At 40.5% G+C, this 20656-nt stretch overlaps 1 protein-coding gene across 24 annotated transcripts in view; it reads left to right on the top strand.

Annotated features, from left to right (window-relative positions):
• Positions 1-20656, top strand: part of LOC110259998 (uncharacterized) — a 494473-nt gene that overhangs the window by 7134 nt on the left and 466683 nt on the right. For 14 of the 24 annotated variants that reach the window (XR_014839720.1, XR_014839719.1, XR_014839721.1 and 11 more), the window contains exon 1: positions 15621-15716. The exons of 1 other annotated variant lie outside the window; for it this stretch is intronic. The gene's annotated coding sequence lies outside the window, so the exon portion shown is untranslated. Of the gene's footprint in view, positions 1-15620; positions 15810-17017; positions 17360-20656 lie in introns of those variants that run through there. 9 more of the 24 variants (XR_014839743.1, XR_014839737.1, XR_014839738.1 and 6 more) reach the window with 7 other exon arrangements.

The following is a 20656-nucleotide window of genomic DNA, read 5'->3' as shown; positions in this document are numbered from 1 at the left end:
TGCCATGAGTACAGTCAAAAAGGAAAAAAAAAAAAAAAAAGGAGAGAAAGTCATGTTATAACTCAAGAGATTGGACATAGTTCCCTGTGTCGTACAGTGGGACCCTGTTGCTTATCCATTTTAAATGTAGTAGTTTACATCTACCAACCCCAAACTCCCTGTCATAAAAAAAAGAATGTATATATAGTTATGACTGGGTCGCTTTGCTATACAGCAGAAATTGAAAGAACACTGTAAATCAACTATATTTTTAAAAAAGGAAATAGCTTGGCAGTTTCTTAAAAACTAAACATGCAATCACCATACAAACCACTAATTGTGCTCCTGGGCATTTGTCTCAGAGAACTATTTTCACTCAGAAACTTGGACAGGAATGTTCATAGAACATTTATTAATAGCCCCAAACTGGAGACTATACAAATGTCCTTCAATGGCTGAATTGTTAAATGAACCATGGTACATCTATCCTGTGGAATACTACTTAGCAATGAAAAGGAATGAAAAATTGCTCTATGCAACAACTTGGATAAATCGCAAGGAAATTATGCTGACGTTGAAATACAGCCAATTCCAAAGCGATACATACTATATGATTTCATTTATAAAACACTTGTGAGATAATAATGATAGAGATGGAGGGGTTGCTAGGGCTTGGGGATGTTGGAATAGGGTAGGGGAAGTGGGTGAATGTGGCTAAGAAGGCAAAGTGCAAAGGAGAAATAAAACAATTCTGTATCTTGACTGTGGTGGAGCTTATGTAAAGCTGCACATGTGATAAAATCACATAGAGCAACATATACACATGCAAATGTATAACTGGTGAAACCAAAATAAGCCCTATGGCTTATAGCATCAATTTCCTAGTTTTGATACAGCACTACAGTACAATAGTTATGTAAGTTGTTAGGATATGGGAAGGCTGGGTGAAGGGTGCAGAGGCCCTCCTTGTGTATTTCTTTGAGATTTCCTTTGAATTTATAGTCATTTCACATTAAAGAGTAAAAAAAATGCCAGTAATTCTCAAAGGGGTGATTTCTAAGTCTCAGTTAGAAGAGTGTAGATTCTTCCATGGATGGCAGAGTTGTGATGGTAGGTGTGGGAGAGAAAATTGAAAAGGGGCAAAAAGATTTCCAAAGAAAAATTACAGTATTTCCCATTTATTTGGGTGGAGGGCGGAGCCTGCCAGGACATTATGCTGAAATAGTTTCTGGGTTGGGGTTGTGGGAACAAAGGTTTGAAAGACATGATATGTATGTTAAAATTTTATTTGTTGAAAAAGTTATTTTTTTGAACAATTAAAAGATACAGAAAAGTAAAAAGAAAATTAAAGTCTACGTGTATTCTCACTACCCAGAATTATCCGCTGTTAACAGATGGCATATTTGTTTCTAGTCTTCTTTTTTTTTTCATTTTAAAGAAAAATCACTATTGTTTTTGCAGAGAAGTTATATTTTGGGGGTGAAGCAAGGAGATATTTGAGAGAGATGAGAGGAAAGAGAGAACAAAAGCCAAGATCCCTATTCAATCTTTTTAGGGTTTTATTTTTGCTGTTGTTGTTACTGTTGTTTTGGTTTTTGTTTGTTTGTTTGGTTTGGGTTTTCGCTTTAGTTTGATCTCCTTTTTCTGACAAAGGGAGGTTGAATTATTTTAACTGCACTGAGTATTCAAGGGGATATTTTATAGTCCCACAATGATCTGGTTTACTGCTAAGGAGCAGATGCCCTTGGCACAAAATTCAGTCAATAACTGAATTTGGAAGCTCAGTAAAGACAGATAATTTTCAACAGGCATAGTATTTATAAATAGTTAACCACTGAGGAGTGTGGAAATTGTTCATTACAAACAGAGGCGGGGAGGTTAATTTTCTGTTTTCTTGCTGGCTATTGGATATCTTCCACTCCAGCAATTTACTTTTAATTTCTCATAAAGTGACTCTATTATGGATATCAGAACTGTTAGTATCTGAAAATAGGAAAACAGAAAATGTTGTATGTTCTTCATGCAGCATGCTTTTCCACCTGCAGCTGGGACGTCCATCTGCTTGGAGGCAAATGTTCGAGAACAGAAGTTTGATCTCTTTAGCCTTTTCATCCTGGCTTTATCAGAAACAGACTTGTTATCCATGATTATGATATCAAAGTTATCTTGGAAAAGATGATTGAATTCTGGACAAGAAGATATTCCTTAGTGAAGAATGATGGGGAGAACTGTGGACATACAGGGAATTGGAAGGACCAAAGGCACACGACTGCAAATATGAGCTTGACGTGGCAGGCCACACAGAAGCACACTTATGCATCACAAATGGACCTCCAGGGGGAATAAGTATGAAGTATGGAATGTTTAAGGCTGGGAAAAGGGATCTGAACACTGAGAGGACTGATGGATTTTTTGGAATAGCTTGAGATAAAACTCACATACCATGCAATTCTCCCATTTATAGTGTACAATTCGCTTTATTCACAGAGTTATGCAACCATCATCAGAGTCAATTTCAGAACATTTCACCAGCACAAAAAGAAACTCCATACTCAACCCCTCACTTCCCTCTACCCTAGGCAACCACTAGTCAATTTTTTGTCCCTATAGATTTGCTTATTCTGGACATTTCACACAGATGGAATCATATAGTATCTGGTCTTTTGTCATCAGATTCTTTTATTTGCAAAAGGTTTTCAAGGTTTAGTTATCTGGTAGTATGTATCAGTACTTCATTCCTTTTTGTACTTCATTTAATGTTTAATTTCATGTAATATGCCACTGTATGCGTATCCTATGTTGTATTTATCCATTCCTTAGTTAATGGACATCTGTGTTGTTCCCACCTTTTGGCCATTACGAATAATACTGCTATACACACTCATGTGCAGGTTTTTGTGTGGATAAATATTTTCACTTTTCTTGGGTAGCTACCTAGGGGTGGAACTGCTGAGTCACACGGCAAGTATATGTTTAATCGTTTGAGGATCGTTTGAGGACTGTTTCAGAAAGTGCACTGTTATGTACTTCCTCCAGCAGTGTATGAAGCTTCTGAATTTTCCACATCCTTGCCAATATTTATTATTGTCCATATTTTTTATTAAAACCATATTAATGGGTATGAAGCAGTGCCTCATTGTGATATTGATTTGCATTTTCTTGCTGATTAATGATGTGTATCATCTTTTCATATGCTCAGTGGCCATTTGTATGGATCCTTGGCAAAATGTCTCTTCAGATCCTTTGCTAATTTTTAAATAGGCTTGTCTTTTTATTGAGTTATAAGTGTTCTTTATATAGTCTAGACTTAATCCTCTATCAGCTATGTGATTCGCGAATGTGTTTTTCCATTCTGTGGATCATCTTTTTATTTTATTGATAGTACCCTTTGGTGCACAAAAGCCTTTAATTGTTATGACGTCGAATATATCTATCTTTCTTTTGTTGCTCATGCTTTTGATGTCACATCTGAGAATTCATTGGCAAATGTGAGGTTGTGAAGATTTATCCCTATGTTTTCTTCTAAGATTTCACAGTTTTAACACTTACATTTTTGTCTTTTATTCATTTAGAGTTAATTTTTGTATACAGTGTGAGGGAGGGATCCAGTTTCATTCTTTTCTGTGTGGCGTTTTAGTTGTACCAGCACCATTTCTTGATCTTGATCCAGCTCCCTGGATTTTTAGAAAAATTTTAGGCGTTCCTGTCATGGCTCAGTGGTTAACAAACCCAATTAGGATCCTTGAGGATGCAGGTTCGCTCTCTGGGCTTGCTCGGTGGGTTGAGGATCCGGCGTTGCCATGGGCTGTGGTGTAGGTCACAGACACGGCTCGGATCCTGTGTCGCTGTTGCTGTGGCTGTGATGTCGGCCAGCAGTGCACTCCGATTCGACCCTGGGCCTGGGAACCTTCATATGCCACGGGTGCGGTGCTAAAAAGACATGAAAAAAAATTTTATTTTGTTGAAATACAGTTGATTTACAATATTTTGTTAATTTCTGATGTACAGCAAAGTAATTCGGTTATATATATATATTCTTTTTCATATTCTTTTCCATTATGGTTTATTACAGGATATTGGATAGAGTTCCCTGTGCTATATGGTAGGAACTTGTTTATCTATTCTGTGTATTCTGATGGATTTTTAATGGGTTGCACCTTCCACTTGTCAATCCAAGGTATGGGAAACCTTGATGGCTGAGTCCATCCATTTTATAAAGGAGGCAGTATTGCTTGTGGAACAAATATGCCCTCTCTGTATTTGGAGTCTTCTAATCTGTATGGTGCTTTATTTGGGCAGAAAGACAAGACTATTATGGCAGCCACTGAGGTGAACTGCAGTCTGTTTATGGATCAAGCTCCAGGCAGTCTCCCTGGATTGCTCCTTCTCTGGGGAGGAGATACAACCCATGCCCTGGATCTAGCCTATGACCTCAGTATGGCTTCAGGCTTCCTCAGTATGGCTGCTGCAGACCTGTGTGGGCTTATTGGGGGGTGGTAGGTGAAAGGGTAAATGTCAGAACTAGCTTCTTTCTTTGAGACAGAGACACTTGATTTTCTTCCAGATTTTCATATTTCTTACCCTTTCTATGTTGTCTTGAATTACATCTTAGCCTCTTCTTAACAGACCAGAAAGTACTGTTTTAGTATAAGAGACCAAATAGGGCATTTGGGGAAATAAGGCGGGAGAGGGAGCTGACAGAATGAGCAATGAGTCTAGGTCCTTATCCTCCACTGCCTTTAGTAGGCAGTGTGACATGGACCTGGTAATAACGATAGTGACTATATCAGTTTTCCATGGCTGCCATAACAAAATACCCCAGATTGGGTGGCTTAAACAATAGAAATTTATGTTCTCAGAGTTTTGGAGGCTGGAAGTTCAAGACCAAGGTGCTAGCAGTGATGATTTGATTGAGGCCTGAGGCCACTCTCCTTGGCTTGCAGATGGCGGTCTTCTTGCAGTGTCCTCACACGGGCTTTCCTCTGTGTGTGCTCCCTGGTGTCTTTCCCTCTTCCCATGAGGACACCAGTCATATTGCATTAGAATCCATCCACGTGACCCCATTTAACTTTTAAAAAAATATTTGTAGTGTTTTATTTTTTAAGCATTGTGCTGTGAACAATGAACTGAGAATAATATATTTATTAAAATGTTGTTCTGAATTAAAGAAAGTGTTTAAATCAGAAAGAATAGAAAACCAATTCCCGGAGTTCATACAGTGGCGCAACAGGATCAGCAGCATCTTGGCAGCGCTGGGACGCACGCAGGATAGATCCCTGGTCTGGCACAGTGGGTTAAGGATCCAGCACTGCCACAGCTGTGGCTTAGGTCACGACTGCAGCTGGGATCTGATCCCTGGCCCAGGAACTCCATATGCCATGAGATGGCCAATAAAGAAAACAAATGAACCAACCCAACCCCCATGTATCTATCCTCTTTCCTCAAAAAGTATCAACTCATAAAAACCTGATTTCCTTCCCATGGAATTAACTTGCAGATGATTCTAGAGAGCGCATAATTTTATCCGTAGGCATTTAAAAATATTTATCCAGTTATTTTGAGATGTTATTGATATATAACACATATAAGTTTAAGGTGTAAAATGCAATGATTTGATACAAGTATAAATTGTGGAATGATTACCACAATTTATACTTGTAAATTGTGTCCCCTCACATAATTACCGATTTTGTGTGTGTGGTGATAACTTTTATGATCTACTTTCCTAACAGCCTTCAAGTATGTAATGCAGTATGGTTCCTTATAGTCACCAAGCTGTACATTAGATATCCAGAACTAATTTACCTTCTAGCTGGAAGTTTGTACCTTTTGACCAACATCTCCCTATTTCTCCCATGCCCAGCACCTGGCAACCACTGCATTTCTTTGAGTTTGCTTTTTTAGTTTCCACGTATGAGTGAAAACATACAATATTTGTCTTTTTCTGTCTAACTTATTTCACTGGGTATAATGCCCTTAAAGTCCTTCAATGTTACCACAAAAGGTAGGCTTTCTTTCTTTTTTATGGCTGACTAATGTTCCAGTGTATATTCTACCACATTTTTGTTGGTAGAAGAAATGGGGTAGAATTTCATTCATTCATCCATTGATGGACACATAGGTTGTTTTCACATCCTGGCTTTTGTGAATAGTGCTGCCATGAACACGGGAGAGGATATATCTCTTCAAGACTTAATTTCCTTCAGATATATACCCAGAAGAAGGATTGCTGGATCCTATGGTAGCTCAATTTTTAATTTTTTGAGGAACCTCCATACCGTTCTTGTCATTTAACCTTAATTATTTCTTTAGAGTCCCTCTTCTCCAATTATAGTCACATTGTGGGCTTAGGGCTTCAACATGCAAATTTTAGGGGGATGAAATTCAGTTCATAACATGATGATGACGATATAATAGAAGGCAACATTTATTGAGTTGTTACATATCCCGGACACTATTGCTGACTATGGCTGTCTCACTGAGTTTTCACAACCATCTATGAAACAAGTGCTATTATTATCATTACCCCTTTTTAAAGAGGCACAAAAGCTGCCCAAAGCAACACACCTAGTGATTTATAGGGTTACTTTAGTATCTAAGCTATACTACCTCCAGACATCTGAGGGACTCCTGCTGTTAGGTGAAAAGGGGTTAGATATTGCTTAGGATCTCTTCTGGTCCTAACAGTCAAGGTTTTATTAGACTACACATTGTTATTTATTAAGTAAACTACTTCTAAGGAAGATCCTGTTCTAGGTGCTTTGGAAGATGATAAAAGGGGGCTGCTTTTACTCTAAACCTTGATTGTTGTGCCGGTCCGTGGTATCTTGCATTATTGTTCATGGTCAGATCCATTGTTTGGGGTCCTGGTCTGTTTTAGGGTGCTTGTGCCATCCCCCCTTGCCAGAGCTTTGTTTTGGTTCCTTGTCTCATCACACAAAACAGTTCTCCCTTGCTTTCAGGGAACAGGGGACCTGCCCCGCCTTTGAACTCAAGTCTCTGCTCCCAGTGACAGTGTGTCTACTGCCATCTGTCTACCTGTACCTCTGCCATTCACCTGCCTTAGGCTCCAGACACTCCCTTTTCTTCTCAAATGGGTGCTAGTGGATGACCTGCTTTCCTCAAGGAAGCGTGTGCAATGCCATGCCTGACCCCCAGTTCTCCCTGACTTAGCCTATCTTGGCAGCTGTATGGCATTTAAGATACGAGGAAGGTTGGAGTTCCTGTTGTGGCGCAGCAAAAACGAATCTGACTAGGAACCATGAGGTTTCGGATTCAATCCCTGGCCTTGCTCAGTGGGTTAAGGATCCGGTGTTGCCATGAGCTGTGGTGTAGTTCACAGACTCGGCTTGGATCTGGTGTTGCTGTGGCTGTGGTGTAGGCTGTCAGCCACAGCTCCGATTAGACTCCTAGCCTGGGAACTTACATATGCTGTGGGTGTGGCTGAAAGAAAGAAAGAAAGAAAGAAAGAAAGAGAAAGAAAGAAAGAAATGAGGAAGGTAAACTTGGTACAATAGGGACCAAATACTTGGCTTTAAATCTGTAGTACCCTGAGTCATTAAAATAATGGCATTACAGTTTTAACTTTCAGCTTGTTGCAAGGCTACATTTCAAGAGGTGTCCCAGTTGCCTGCCAGTTACTGCTTTTATGTCTTGGGATTTCTCGCAGCCTTCTAGCACAAGCTGGCATTTCAGATTCACTCAGTGCAATTAAAGAAATTGCATGACTGCTAGTTTCTTCTCTTTTTTTATCCCTTGGATAAATTGTAGAATTCAACTTGATTAAAACATTTATTAAGTGATATTTAATAGATTCCAGTAATGCTGTGTGCGTGTGTGTGTGCACATACTCACTCATTATCCATTTCTTTCATGTGTGCCAAGAATATGGCCATGTGCATATAGAGAATTGTTCATGGAACTTGCTTTATTCTGTAATTTACCAGCAATGTCAAATTAGGAGGTTTAATGGATTCTTACACAGAAATTCCTGGTGTGGTTGTATTAGCAGCAAGTTTCATTAAAAAGGGCTATTTTTCTCTACTGGGATTTCAGTAAAGAGACAATGTTTATTTTTTCAGTGGAAAATTGATTGTAACTAAGAGGCTACTTGGCTTGAAAGTGGGGAATTATCATATCATATGATTAAATGAAAGCTTACCTTGTTATAAGGTAACTAGACATATCCCAGTAGAATTGAGACAATGTTTGATTAAGCCAGATTTTCCTACTTTATATTCAAGGAACAAATTAAAGAATAATTGAGATCCTTTTCAGATCTTTTATAAGCTGCATATATAAAGCTTCAGCTCCAGGTGGCAAAGCAATTAGCTGATGAATAAAATCAACCCCACTGTCATTCGTCAGATGTTTAAATTCTATAAACCAGATAAATTAATGTGTTCCTTAAGCCAAATAAACGGTCATGCTCTCCATGTTACCACTCAATTCCCTGGGGCAAAGGTTGGAAGCATGTTCATAGAGTAGCTAGGATTTACTTAATCAAAAAGGTTGAAATTAAGTTGCCCATTTGATTTTTTTTTTTTTTTGAAAGAAACGTCCATCTGGCACAGAATCTATGTTCTAAGTAAAGTTGTTAGATACGATGGTTTGGCTTGTTCAGTAAACTAAGGCTAGGGCTGGACTCAGTGATTCGCTTTCCTGGCTGAGTGGTTAAAAACCTTTCTTTTTCTCTATACTTGGCATTGAAGTTATTTATAAGCAACCGGAAGTGCTCTGGTTTCATTTATTCCTTGCTCCTGAGTATTAATGTGGAGAATCAGAACTTCTGCTGCCTTTTATGCATTCAGATTTATCTCTTGGAGATGAATTTCCTGAATAAGTACAACTTACATTGAATGTTGACATAGTGTGCTTTTCTGACATTGACATGTAGATAAGGTAGACTGAATGTCCAGAGGACATTATTTTATTAGGTGGTAACAACTTTTGTCGGCCTGTTCTCCTGCTCTGCCACCTTCATTATAAGCATTACTTTCAGGGCCTTCTCACTGGTCTTTTACTCTTTGCCAGCTGGTTTGCTTTGTTCGTATGGTGTCGAAACCTGGATTGTTGTGGATACTCCAGGAGGATCAGAATCCCCTGGGAGCTTGTTGGAAACTCAGAATCCCAAGTTGCTCTGGCCTAACTGAATTATAATCTGCATTTTATTTGATTCATGCAACATGAAAGTTTGAGAAGCACTTGTGTTAGAGGGCATTGCCTCTACAAATGGGGGTTACGAAGGGAAAGCTTGTGGCCAATGGGAATATCTAGTTTGTCGATTTTCTGAACCATATAGTTTTTTTTCTTTTTAATATTTTATTCCCATTAACCACTAGCACTTAAAAAAGAGGCTAACACAGAAGAGCTAGAACTCATTTATTATAATATTGATTATTGGAGTCCAGCATTCTTCAGAAACTGTAACAAAAATTGGCAATTATTTATAGAAATTGAATTTAGATCCTGCAGCCATTACCAAGAGGACTCTGGATGAATTTTCCTGTTGAACTGCTAGCTAGCTATCTATTAAGTGCAAAATAGCGGTCCCAATGTGGCATAGTAGAGAGACAACTGGATTGGATATTCAGGCACCAACTTATCATCTGATTATGGGCAAGCCCTTTCACTTGAGCTTGATCTCCTTGTGTGTAAAATGAGGGATTTGGAAGCAGATGATTTGAGGTTCTCTTTAAGGTCTGAATGTTCATGATTTGATGTGACAATGTGGATGTCTGAGTAAGATGTTCTGAATACATTAACTCAGAATTATTCCAGTGGCTGGAAACCAAACCCACACCACATAGGTTCTTCTGATGCTGTTTGAATAGTATCATCTCTAACATTTGTTTTGCAGCCGTTCGGAAATTCTCTAATCATACGTGTTTCCAGGGATCAAGAGGCCGACATTTGGGTGTGATGTAGGGGTGTATGTGTGTGTGTGTGTGTACACATTTGCAGCCTATAGGGGCTATGTGAATATTCATGTTGCACAGGGACTGGAGGAAATGAAGCAGCAGCATAAATATGTTTTAATGCGAGGAAGAATATGAAACTCATGAATAGCAGAATGAAGCAATGCTCAACACAATCTTTGCTGTAAGATGAAAATTTGATATTTTCACAACCCCTGGTGTGTTGTATACTGTTATTGTTTTTTTTTTTAATGATAATCTGTCTCCTCTCTCTTCCTTCTTCAATGTCTTTTATTCTGGTTTATGTTTTTCGTTTGGAGGCTTACCTTTGGGTTGTATGTGTATGATGAAGAAGCTGGGTGATTATCCTTTGTTGCAAAGAGGCATGGCTTGAGGACTCAAAGAAGTGTTACTAGGAGAAGTTAGGTGGTTAAAAAAAGCCTCTGGAAGTTCCTGTTGTGGTGCAGCAGAAACCAATCTGACCAGTTTCTATGAAGATGCAGGTTTGATCCCTGGCCTTGCTCAGTGGGTTGGGGATCTGGCGTTGCCATGAGCTGTGGCGTAGGTCACAGATGCAACTTGGATCTGGCATTGCTGTGGCTGTGGTGTAGGCTGGCAGCTGTAGTTCCAGTTCAACCCCTAGACTGGCAACTTCCATATGCCACAAGTGCAGCCTTAAAAGGAAAAAAAAAAAAAACACACACACACACAAAAAACTTCTCCTGTATTCAGAGAGCAGGCCTGTTTAAAATTTGTACTGGGAGTTCCTGTTGTGGTTCAGAGGAAACGAATCTATCATCCATGAGGACGTAGGTTCGATCCCTGGCCTTGCTCAGTAGTTTAAGGATCCGATGTTGCCATGAGCTGTGGTGTAGGTCCCAAATGCAGCTCAGATCTGGCATTGCTGTGGCTGTGGTGTAGGCCAGCAGCTACAGCTCTGATTTGACCCCTAGCCTGGGAACCTCCATATGCTGTGGGTGTGGCCCTCAAAAGATAAATAAAAATAAAAAATAAGTAAATAAAGTTTGCACTGCAGGAGAGATAACTTGTGAAGCTTCTCATCAGGGAATTGATTTGCTCACTGATTCATTTGAAGCTTCCTTTTTTTTTGTTTTCTTAACAGAAACTGGATTAATTGCCTACTATGTGCTTGGAACTGGAGAGCCAGAGAGGAATAAGATGCCATCATAGCCCTTAAGGGCTCATATATTGTAGAGAAACGCATGGTGTATAATTTCCATCTCCACTGATAGCTCTCACTCAGAATTTTATTATAATGTGAGCATATAAGAAAAGTCATAATGGTTATTTGGAGCAATTTCATTTTCTGGTTACATAGTGTTTACTCAAATTCATGTAGGTGTGTGTGTGTGTGTGTGTGTGTGTGTGTGTGTGTGTGTATGTGTGTGTGTGTTTTGAAGATTATAAGTAATAGCTTAAGTGATATTAACAAAGCAGACTTCTGGTCTCCAGAGGAAGGCAGATTCTCATTGCAAAGTATGATGTATTCAGGTAAGTGGGTTTATGTCTTAAATTGAATATGTCAAAATACGTCCAGGGCTCTTTCAGGGCACTGCCTCACTGGGAATCTTCTGGCTCTTAAAACTGATCTTTGCAGCTTCTTGTTTTATAATTCTGGAGAGATAAATATTCTTTCTTCAAGTTTCACAGGCATAAGGCTTTGCTTTTCAAATGCAAAGGTGTGCCAGTCCTAGGGGAATGCTTCTCAGGCAAAAGCATCATCTGGGGAGCTAGTTCACAACGCAGATTCCCACCCTGGTTTCTTCAAACCTCGAATTCCAATATGGTAGGTGTGAGATGGGGCCAAGTACTCTGCAGTTAGATGAACTCCCCTAGGTGATTCTGTTAGGTCTGAAGCCATGCTGGAGAACATGGGCATGACATTTCTCCATCTGGGTCGTATCTAGGCATAAGCCCATATAATACATTCTTTAAAAGTGTTTTGAATTCATAATTGAAAGATTGCTATGCAAAGGCATTAGTTTCATGATCTAACAAATGAATACAAGACTTACGAGGCCATATAACAGTATGTTCAAGAATTTAGACTCTGAAGACATGGAAACAACCTAAATATCCATCGAAAGATGAATGGATGAAGCTGTGGTATATATATACAATGGCATACTATGCTATAAAAAGAATGAAATACTGCCATTTATAGCAATGTGGATGGATCTAGAGATTATCATACTAAGGGAAGTAAGTCAAAAAGAAAAAAAAAACTGCTATGTGATATTGCTTAAATGTGGAATCTAAAGTATGACACAAATGAACTTATCTACAAAACAGAAACAGATTCATAGACTAGAGAACAGACTCGTGGTTGCCAAGGGGATGGGGGGTCAGGAGGGATGGGTTGGGAGTTTGGGATTAGCAGATGCAAACTATTATATATAGAATGGATAAACAACAGGTCCTACTATATAGCACAGGGAATTCTATTCTACATCCTGTGATAAACCATAATAGAAAAGAATATGGAAACAAGTACATATATATATACACACAGACACACATATATATATAACTGAGTCACTTTGCTATACACCTGAAACTAGCACAACATTGTAAATCAACTATACTTCAAGAAACTAAATTAAAAAAAAAGAATTTAGTTTCTGTAGTCAGACTGCCTATGGTTTAATTCCCATTCCTGTGGCTGCTGAAGCATGTTCATGGGCAAGTTGCTTAACCTCTTCAAACCTCAGTTTCCTCAATTATTAGGACAGGGATAATAATAATTGATAATAATACCAATAAAATAGAGTTGTTGTGAGGATTAAATGAAATAACATATATGAAATGCTTAGCACAGCACCTGGCACAGAGCAAGTGTTCAATAAATTTTGGCTGCCACTGCTATTTTTTTTTGTAACAGCATAACAAAAATTACAGTAAATAGGATTGCATCCTTTTACTTTCTTCCTAGGTAACTAAGCACTTTGAAGGGTACCACATTAATCAGCACAGAATCTCCAGGATATGATGGAGGATTCTTTGGTTACTTTACAGTGATCCCTTCCAACTGCTTATGTCACATTCCTGTTAAATCCAGTTAGTAGTGGCTTTGCTTCATTGTTAGGTCTCTAGGCCTCTTCCAACCCCTGCCACACAGCTGAGCACAGGTGTGTATCTTCCTCTTCCAGGGTGTGCGTTCATTTTTTTTTTTTTTGATGTGATTGTCATTTACTTGATAAATTAGAACAGATAATCTCTGTTGAACAGGATTAATGCAATTGAGAGTCCTGGTTTGGAGAGAATAGTTGGCATGGTCTCAGGTCCCTACCTGCAGCGACCGGAGGATTCAAGAAATAAATGGCTGCACCTCCCTCAGAGACACTGGGCTTTTCATCTTTAAGTCTCCAGATGCCCAAGTATTTCTCCAGGAAGTGGGTATGGATTTTATTGAAAATGAAAGCTTGAGGTTGGCCTGATTTAAGAGGGCATATACCCCAGTGCTTTGTACAAGGCCAGCCTACACTGTACTTTCGGTTTTCTTCTGATTGAAATTAAGTTTTATCAGGATCATGAGAAATAATGAACAGACTTATTGTTGTCTCCTCTGCTGGTCCTCAAATTGCTACACAGCAGAATCACCTGAACTCTGTTCAACTCCCAGAGTTCTGATTTAATTGGTCAGGGGTTTGACCTTGGGACTGGGAATTTGAAAAGCTCCTCAGGTGATTCTAATGTTCAGCCAAGCTTGAGAACCCATGCTTTACAGGATAATTCTACAGTAATTCTACATGTCCTCATCTTTGGCTTTTTATATGCATGTTCCTTGATAACGTCCAATTTGCCTTCCCTGCTTTTCCCACATACTTTGTGAATTTTTGAAAATAAAGAGACCTTCAGAATTACTGTAGACCAGTGGTTCTAAATCATGGTTGATTAGAGAAAAACAACATGGGGACATCTGGCAATGTCTGGAGACATTTTTGACCATCACAACTAGGGCAGAAGGGACCTGTGTGCTCTTAGCATCTAGTGGATAGAAGCTGGAGATGCCGCTAAACATCCTATACAACACACAGGGAGGCCCCCTAACAGAGGTATCCCACCTGAGATGTTAACAGTGCCAAGGTTGAGAAACCCTGACTTAAACTCAGTCCCTCTCATTTTACAAATGGGAAAGTAAGACAGGATAGCTTGATTTGCTCAAGGATTCATGTATAATTACTGGCAGAATAAAATTCCTAACAATTTTAGCTTTATAGTAGAACACTGCCCTTAAGCTCCCCTCCCCTTTTTAACCTAATGCCCTAGGGAAATTTGTTATTCATCGTCCTTCCTTTTCCCGCCCAAATATCCCCAGACTCTCAATGGTGGTGACAGGTTTCTTGTATTTTAGCATTTCAAACTTCTTAAATTAAAAAAAAAAATACCTTAGATAAATTGCTTAGGCTCAATTAGCATTTTCCTTTTCTTTTCTTTTTTTTTTTTATTATTCTCCCACTGTACAGCAAGGGGGTCAGGTTATCCTTACATGTATACATTACGATTACATTTTTCCCCCACCCTTTCTTCTATTGCAATATGAGTATCTAGACAAAGTTCTCAATGCTGTTCAGCAGGATCTCCTTGTAAATCTATTCTAAGTTGTGTCTGATAAGTCCAAGCTCCCGATCCCTCCCACTCCCTCCCCCTCCCATCAGGCAGCCGCAAGTCTCTTCTCCAAGTCCATGATTTTCTTCTCTGAGGAGATGTTCATTTGTGCTGGATATTAGATTCCAGTTATAAGTGATATCATATGGTATTTGCCTTTGTCTTTCTGGCTCATTTCACTCAGTATGAGATTCTCTAGTTCCATCCATGTTGCTGCAAATGGCATTATGTCATCCTTTTTTATGGCTGAGTAGTATTCCATTGTGTATATATACCACATCTTCCAAATCCAATCATCTGTTGATGGACATTTGGGTTGTTTCCATGTCCTGGCTATTGTGAATAGGGCTGCAATGAACATGCGGGTGCACGTGTCTCTTTTAAGTAGAGTTTTGTCCGGATAGATACCCAAGAGTGGGATTGCGGGGTCATATGGAAGTTCTATGTATAGATTTCTAAGTTATCTCCAAACTGTTCTCCATAGTGGCTGTACCAGTTTACATTCCCACCAACAGTGCAGGAGGGTCCCCTTTTCTCCACAGCCCCTCCAGCACTTGTTATTTGTGGATTTATTAATGATGGCCATTCTGACTGGTGTGAGGTGGTATCTCATGGTAGTTTTGATTTGCATTTCTCTTATAACCAGCGATGTTGAGCATTTTTTCATGTGTTTGTTGGCCATCTGTATATCTTTGGAGAAATGTCTATTCAGGTCTTTTGCCCATTTTTCCATTGATTGATTGGCTTTCAATTAGCATTTTTGATTCTTCTCTAGGACGGCATTATAGCAACTCCGTGCTGGCCCTGGGTTACTTGATTCCAAAGAGCAGCTCTGATTGAGAGTTACATACATTTATGATAAATGTAAAAAATGCCAAATGAGGTCATTGTTACTTCATAAATCTGGTTTGGTGAGCAAAATGTTTCCAACTTAGGCACCCACAAAATGAAATCGAAAACCGGCTTCTTCAGGATGAAGACAGCAGTCTCCCCACGCCTTTTTCAGTCCAGTGTGCGCGTGCGCGTGCGCGTAATTGCGCACGTGCCTGTATGCGTGACTGAGCGCGTGACTGCGCCTGCGCGCTTGTGCATTGCAGTGGCTGCGGCGGCGGCAGCGGCGCAAGGGGTTTTAGCTACAGAACAGCTCAGAGAGAGTTCGAGAAGGTGATGGAGGCCAGGATTTCAGCTCCTGTGAGTTCACCTTCCTTTATTTACATCCCTCCTCAATTACCGCCTCCCCATCTTCACCCCAGTTGGAGGGTTAACTGTGGCTATTTTTGGAAGGTAGGATTTGGGATTATGCGTGTTTAAAATGTGCTTTTTTTTTTTTTAAACTTCTTTATCCTCTCTACTTTTTTGGGGGGGTCTGTGAACATATTTTCGTAATAAAAATGAAACCTTTTAACCAAAAACTGTAACGTAAGTATCACTTAAGAGCTTCGGAGCGAACACTCGGGCACGATCTGCAGAGACTGCGTTTCGGTTGGTTTACAGCTTCCCCAGTGGATGTTTAGGTGCGGCTAGAATGAGGAATCTGGGTTTAGGAGAGCGGTTCTCAAAATAATCAGCAGGTTGCGGTTGTTGCGGAGCCACAGAAAACACTGATGCCTGCCTGGGTATCCCTGCAGAGGTTCCGATTTAGTTGGTCTGGAGCTTGGCCTTGGCTTGGGGAGGATCACAAGTGCCCCAGGTAATGCAGGAATCAGATGGGCCTCGTGGTTTATCTCAGAAGATTTTTTTGCGGGGTGGGGGGAACTTATTTTTGCCCTCTTACCAAGCTTATCCCATCATTTCCCAGTTAAATAAGGCGATACTGCCCTAAACTTTGAGCACTGCTGATTATAGGACTGGCAACAAGGATCCATTCCCCTTTGGGGTAGGGTAACAAAGTTACAGGAACACCAGTTACAAAGTTAATTGTGGAGAAAGGATGAATTTGAAGGAGATTTTGCCTAAGACCAATTTACCTTCATAAACTACAGTAGGTAAGTATATTTATAAGGAGGAGGGAGCTGCCTCTGGGGTGCAAATAGTCCTAGATAATAATGTTTTTAGTCTCCAGTTGCTTTTGCCTCCCTTTCTTTCTGGCCCCCACCTCCCTCTTTTTTAGGATGGGAGGGCCTCCTTACACTTGTCTCTACCAGACTCCTTTGTGACAGTGTCCAGATTGAATTCTGGGCTTTCTTTTATTAGACCATTTTTTAGGGCATATTAAAGAGATGGAATGACTGCCCCCTTTGCTGTGACAAAGTGTTTACCGAGGTGGGCTCGTACCAGGGCGGCAGGCCCAGGTGGGTCTGACAAGCAGTCCAGCCACAGCTGTTTCTGGCTTCTTGCTTCTCTGCAGAAGCCACTTGGGAGCAGTGTGGCCTTGCCTATGAGGGAAGCTCAGGGAACCTTCCCAGAACTGACCAGCACAGCCCTGGAGCTTGGCTGATGACAAGTGAAATATTTCACAGAATATAAATCTTTCAACTTGCAAATGCTCCTTTGGTGAGAAATCAGACAGTGGGTAAGGAGCAGGCAGAATCCTTGCCCCAGTGAATGAAGCTAAAGGATAGGAGCCCCGGCCTTTGTTCTGTGATTTCATAGTACCAAGTTTGTGGGAAAAAAGATTCTCTGCTTACAGTGGGTCCACTGGCCAGAATGGGCTCCATAATGGGAGGCACCAGTGCCTCTCTTTATCTCACTGACAGAAGAGGCAAAACAGAGCAGCTCTCCAGCCTGATGTGATATTCCACCATGCCAAGGCTTCCAGGTTCTAAGCTCTTCTGACAGGTCAAACAGAGGAATATAGGACTCAGGGCCTTTCAATCTTCTTTTCATAAGAAACAGTAAGAACTTTTCAGTCTTATTTGTTTGTTCTGGGTGTTTGAATTAGATTCTTTACCATGGATGCATCTTGCTGCCAAGATAACATTTAGAGTATTATTTTAGAAAATTATTGTAAGTGTCTGTGAATGTGTGATTAGCATTGTATTTCTATTTTATTGCCTTGCTTTTTATTGTCATGCTTCTAGGATCTACTTGGAAAGGAAGCAAAGGAAAGGGATATACAGGGAGCTGGGGGTGGAGGTCTAGGGAGCATATGGGCATGAAAGAGAGAAGTGGGCTGACGAGTGGATTCCCCTCCAGACTACCAAGGTCACAGGGCAACAGGAATTGAAGGGTGAACCTCTGAACTTGGTTTGAACCTCTCTCTCAGGTCATACCCTTTTCCAGGTATTACTCAATCCCATTGCGGACATCAGTTCCTTGCTGAGAACAAACCCAACTTTGGGAGGGGAGCTGGAGGAGGAGTTGTCAGATGGGAGAACAGAGAGATCCTGCTGGCAGCTTTAGCCTCTCCCTAAAAGCAGGAGGAGTTAAGGACCACCTGATTGCCAGCTCTATGGTTGTGCACCTGGGGTAGATTCCAGAGGCTGTGAGATACACTCAGAAGAAAGGCACCTGGAAATCTGGTGTTCATGGCCAACCTGGACCAAGTGTGTGAGCCTGCCTGTCTTCCCTCCTGTTTTTCCCTCTGAAGGTCAAAACTAGCCAGTTTCACTTGGGCCAAGCGAGATACATCCTTTTTGACTATCATGGGAGCTTTCCACACCCCAGGCTAGGAGAGGCTCCCTTTGGCTCTGGAGGTGATCTGGTGTCTCTCTTGTTTCTGGAATTCTTGGGGAGTCTAGGTTCTCTGGAGCAAAATGGAGATTTCTAGGCAAACTTTATCTGAATTTCTCCTAAAAGTCAGCAACCCATCACCACAGCTGTTTCTCCAGTTACATGCCCAGTGAACCATGGAAGCAAACAAACTTGGACTCCATGACCTTGACTCGTAAAGTCAAAAGTCAGTTATACATCAGTCCTGTAAGAAAGTGTTTCATCATAGGGGCAAAATTTCAGAGCTTCTATGTTAGTTTTAGAAGCTGTACAAAATCAATGAAACAAGAGCTGGTCCTGAGAACATACAAGTAGCCTATTATATATTATGACATGGAAAGTTCTTCAGGTAAACAGATATAAGCCATCAGGACTGACATAATTGCTTTGTAAATTGCTTGATATGGCAGCACTAATGGGGATTCCATCCTTGAGCACAGGGGTCTTTATTGTAGTCTGGCTGTGATAACGGAGACCTTGATAAACATGGAGGGCACTGTGCCAAGGGCATTGGATACATTTTCTCATTTAGTCTCAAAAATACATACCTTTATATTGTGTATATGAGAATATTTTGCTTGAAGAGGTTAAGTCACATGTGCAGGCTTACCTGGATGCTGGGTGGAGGAGCCTCTATAGCTTGGTTTCTTATAGTTCCCTCCCCACAAATTAATTGTGAGACCGTAAGGCTGAGAGTCTGTCTCTCCAGCAGTGTGCTAAGTGAAATAAAAAACTGCTTCTCACCTTTATTCTCATTGCTTTAAATAGCAATGTTGGATCTTCATGTAGGGTTCCTAGTTGTAGATTTGGGAAAACTTTCTCTTGAAAGAAAGGAAGTCTAGAAATCTATAGTTCTTAGGTAAAAGAACAAAGGAAACATCCTCTGTACCCTGATAGTCATTAAAAAAACCCAACAAAACTGAAGTAGGACTCCCTCTTTTTGTAGGGGGATTTTTTATTTTTTGCTTTTTTTTTTTGCTTTTTTGGGGCTGCACCTGCGGCATATGGAAGTTCCCAGACTAGGGGTTGATTTAGAGCTGTAGCTTCTGGCCTACACCACAGCAACACGGGATCCAAGCCATGTTTGTGACCTACACCACAGCTCAAGGCAGTGCCGGATCCTTAACCCACTGAGGAAGACTAAGGATCAAACCCGAATCCTCATGGATAATAGTTGGATTCGTTTCTGCTGTGCTACGACGGGAACCCCCGGTAGAGGGATGTTTTAAGGACTGTCTCTCTATTTACTTTGGAAACCAAGGGCAGCTTCACTTGGTGTTTGACAAGATCCACAGTGGTGCCATCACAGAATGACCAGACTCAGTGGCAGGGCAGCTTGGAGGCTGAGTGTAGGCAATAGCACAGTGGCTTGGAAGAGTGGCTGTACTTCTGGCACCAGTAAGTGCCATGGCTTGAACCAATCCCCAGTGTCCATCCTCAGCCTGTCTAACTGGTTTGGGATGGCAGGAAGACCACATGCTGTGCTCTCCTCCATGGTTATAGATGTTCCTGGGAGACAGGTCAAATAGTGGAGGTCTGCCTGTAACTCTTATCTTATGTGGCTCCTCTGTTCATTTTAAACACTTGGTTCACACTTCCTGCATGCCAGGTACTGTGTTTCACTTTAACTCAATTTGTACAGCAGTCCCACGAGAGAGGTACTATTCTCATCTTGATTTTGCAGGTGAGGAAACAGGAACACATAGGAGTTGATTTGTTCAGGGTCACCCACACATGGTAGAGTCAGGCTTGAACCCAGGTCATCCGAACCTGGACCATGTGTTTTTAATAACTGTGGTCTTGTCCTTCGGCATCTGACCTCGTCCAAAGTATAATCAGTTTTGACATGTCTTTTTTTGGGAGGTGGGTGGTTTTTGTCTTTCTGAATAAAGAGGTGGTATGATGGTGTAGAATTAGAGCTTAGTTGTTGCAAGACCCTGTGGCCTTCAGATTTCAGAGTCTTGTGAGGAAGCTCTGGAGAAGTTTGAGGATCTCTGATGCTTTCATCTCATTAGGTGTTCTAGGTGCGCAGTTTTTTCCTTCTAAATAATGATATTAAATCCCAGTGTTATTTTTGTGTGAATTGTAAAATTATTGTGCAGTAATAGCATTCATTTGTATCGCTAGTACCTATATGTGACTTACTGCTGGCTTCTCCCCTTGACAACAGCAATTCTTGGCAGGCCTTTCAATACCCAGCAGAATTTGGGAATGTAATAATCAGCACTCATCACAAATCTCTTGACATTATTTGTTTTAATTTTTTCTTATTACAACAACATGTGTTTAGTGAAGAACAAATAGGTAATACCCAAAATGCCAAAAGAAGAAAGATAAAATCATCTAGAATCACACACCACTCTACTAGCTGTACCAAAGCAATATTGGTAGAGTTTTGCTCATAAAAGGCTGTGATTCAGAAATTTTATACCCAGCCATGAGTGAAAACAAGTTATATTCTCTGATAGGAAAAATTTCAA

This window comes from Sus scrofa, chromosome 3 (genome assembly GCF_054392235.1).
Source record: "Sus scrofa isolate SSC_HxYL_T2T_F1_AM1 chromosome 3, Sscrofa_HxYL_maternal_Yorkshire_Landrace_v2.0, whole genome shotgun sequence".
In the NCBI taxonomy this organism is placed as follows: Eukaryota; Metazoa; Chordata; class Mammalia; order Artiodactyla; family Suidae; genus Sus; species Sus scrofa.
This window is presented reverse-complemented; position numbering and strand designations above follow the sequence as displayed.